The sequence below is a fragment of the Varroa jacobsoni genome, unplaced genomic scaffold, assembly GCF_002532875.2.
Source record: "Varroa jacobsoni isolate VJ856 unplaced genomic scaffold, vjacob_1.0 contig03257, whole genome shotgun sequence".
NCBI lineage: Eukaryota > Metazoa > Arthropoda > Arachnida > Mesostigmata > Varroidae > Varroa > Varroa jacobsoni.
The window spans coordinates 1-3,413 of record NW_019214986.1 but is presented as its reverse complement, the minus strand read 5'-3'; the positions used below and the strand labels follow the sequence as shown (position 1 = coordinate 3,413).

Here is a 3,413-nt window from a genome sequence, read left to right as displayed (position 1 = left end):
TGTAACAAATCAAACGTTACGGGACTTCATTAAAGTGAGTATTAATCGTCGTCGTATTAACGCAAGCTCACATGTTGTGATCCATAAGAGATTATGAAAAAACAAAAATTGATTTTTAATGAAAAAAAATAGCATTTATTTTTAATTAACGTAAATGTATGCTCCTATGATTATGTTTCAGAAATGGTTTGCTAGTCGATGCCATTAACAAACTGTTGATCCATCAAGGAAATGTCTATCTGGTTTCCCTTGGGTAATCGCTCAGACGGCGCACCGATGCTGTTTCCCGAGAAAATCTGGAATAATTCGAGCACCAGTTTCGAGAGCAGCTAACGCGTGGGTGCTGTAATAATGCTACTTCTACTAATAGTGACAAGTAAGGTCACGAACTTCGGTAGTAGCCCTGTCACTGCCACGTCTATCCTGTCGTCCGTTGCCGTACTTGTCAATGACTGTTTATGGCAAAGCCAGGCGTAGGACATACACAGTTGCACGGAACAGCGAGCAAAATATTGCACACTGTGACGTCTCATGTGCGTACTAACATTTAAACATTGGTAGATTTAAACGTAAGGTACATCATTGATGCGAGTTCTCAATCATAATAACTCAATTAAAATAGATTACTTTTATTAGAAGGATATGATAGGAGAATTACTACGAACGTTGTCAACAAATTGAAAGATGGTAAAGCCCTAGCATCAACCTAGCACGCCATTATTCAAGCTTTGCCTGACAAAGAATAGCATTCACATATACGTGTTTGGTACGAGTCATAAATTGCATATATATAATTGATTACAGATTTTATGACGATATTCATTTTCCCTAATATATATTCTAATTTAAACGAGATATTTTATGAATAATATCAGTAATAATGATAATTGCAATACTATTCTAGGCAGAAACAGGCTTAGCGTTAGTAACATCAGCACTGGTCTGTAGTTTGTAGAATGTGTATAGGACACAAGTTTTTCCTTTTTGTGAAGAATCGACGATATATTATGCGTTCACTGCAGAGTATTTTTCATTAATGCCTCGTTCTGCTCCGCGTACGCCAAGTTCTCCTGACGCATCGCTCGCTTATTCATCTGATCGACGAAAACAAGCCTGAGGAATTAATCCTTTAATCCTAGGATCATGGTCGACTGGCAAGGCATTGTATTTCACTGCTGGTTAGATTCACTAAACAGTTTTTTCCCACATAATTTGCTTTGATTCCTCTATATATAGCCACTTGCAAATTTCTACATAATCATAACTTTTGCGCATTTAGAGCTACAAGCAACAATACTTCTTGTACTGTTGCCTTACGAAGGTGATATCAATGAGAATAAAAGCACGGGAGACGCTTCGAGCATCACTACCCGAAAAGAGATTATGATGATCATTAAAGCAAAACCCAAAATGTCAAGGTCATCCTCGTAACGTTCTATCGTAAAGTTTGACGTCCCGTTTCTGTTTTAATTAAGCATTACTTTAGAGAGCTTAAAATATCGGACGTCTGTTTACGGTTAGTTTCGAAGCTGGACCCTACCGCATTAACTCGTGTAACTAAATTTAGCGGAACAACGGTCATCTAAAATCTAGAGAGCACATAGCGCATACAATGATTGGGCACCTATCAACTTTGTATCAGAAGAAATACGTTGAGAAGAAGGAACCACTTCGAATAGCATTTGAAGATGCTTATCTGATCTACCGTCACAGAGGTCTAATTGTTTTAATCAAGAAAATTCTTTAGGCACCAACTGGAACCTGTGCATGCAATTAACAAAGGAAAAAAAAAAAAAAAAAAAAAGAGAAAAACGGAAGGGAAAACACAGCTTACATATTAAGACCATTAATACATCTGAGCAGCCGACACACTCATGACAGCTATCTACCTAAAAAATTGATCTTTTTAGCCAAAATCAAAATTGAAAACATTACCATGTTAACAACCAGACGAGGTCAGAAGCTTTTAACACAATAAAAATACCAAGATGCACTAACCATATAAAGATAGATTACTTTTTCCTTCTAAATCTGGGTCACCTCGCGCTGATTTCAAACGATACTAATTTTGAGAAGTATTAGATAAAATCGAAATTATCTCTTACGAAGTCGTATTACTACTTTGGCGTAGATGAAATGTCATCGCAAAACCAAGAAAGAAAAAAGCTCGCAAAACCGATCTTCTTTTTGCGTAAACTTAATACCATTAACTAAATTTCTTGACGTATTATACTGCACTTTTTCAATAATGTTACCTCTCGGTCCTCTTCCGTCTAAATCAAATGCGTATTGAGCATATTTCGTTTTCAACTTTCGACTGGTTCGGGGTGGGCACTTTTCAATATCAGTACGACACTGCTACGTGCGCACTGCAGACCGCGAAATCGCTGCGTTTGACATCTTACGGAAACTTGTGTTACCAGAACTCGTCTCTCATTGGATCCATTTCGACCGATGTAGCGTAGCGTGGTGGCTCAATCCGCCAGAGTCCCTTCTCGTTTGAGATAACTTCCTCCATTTTTTTTTTTTTTTTTTTTTTTCATTCCCTCGACGTCTTTTCGGTGTTTCGTTGCGCATTAGCAACATTAGCATGACGTATCACGGACGAATATCGTTTTGTCCTTTTTTCTATGCAGACGAAACAGTCTATCTGTCTTACAGGCCATCAGTGATAATAGTGCTGGTATTGGAGCTTTCTTCGCGACCATAACAACGCGCGTCTGTTAATTTGACCCTGATTCTTTCGCTGAAATTCGCCTTTTCTGTTGCTGGCATGGTTTTCTGCAGAAGTCTCTTGATTTTTTGCTACGTTCGACCTTGCTTTCTTTATCCTCTGGCTGTGTCTATTTTAAAGTTCTCCCAGTACTTGCGATAGCTTCCACTTTCTCGGTTAAAGACATATCGGAAGGCGCGATCAACGCCGCACGGTGTATACGCTAAACAAAGAGGACAAACATGTTATGGATAACATCAAATGCAAGTGGAGATTTATAAGTTTTAATGTAACGGAATAGCTTTACTGGAAGATTAGAGTTTCATTTATAATTATTACTTTTTTTTTTTTTTTTTTTGTTGTTATCTAGCTAAAAGGAGCATCACGCACAATGGGACTGTCGAATCGGGCAGTCAAGAGGCGGCAAGGAAAACCACTGCATGTTATAAGCTGAAATGTGTACGCAGTCCGGGAGGCGATAGTACTTTTGAGTGATGGTGAGACATTGGCACAAAAATATCGATATAAATAATTTTTAATATACGTTTAATAACGCACGTTTTTTGCCAGTTAAATGGTACGATTTTCATAGTTAATATCATAGTACTGCAGTAATTATATTTATAATATATTTTTTTTATTTAGTGCTAGTCCAACTTTTCGGACCAATGTCCTGATAGTGCTTATAACCGTATGTACT

The 3,413-nt window shown here is 37.7% G+C and overlaps 1 long non-coding RNA gene across 1 annotated transcript; it reads left to right on the top strand.

Annotated features, from left to right (window-relative positions):
* Positions 1-285: 285 nt before the first annotated feature.
* LOC147751814 (uncharacterized) lies at positions 286-3,266 on the top strand. Its single transcript, XR_015315846.1, has 2 exons — positions 286-533; positions 3,084-3,266. It is a non-coding gene; the product is annotated as an uncharacterized LOC147751814 (long non-coding RNA).
* Positions 3,267-3,413: the final 147 nt, after the last annotated feature.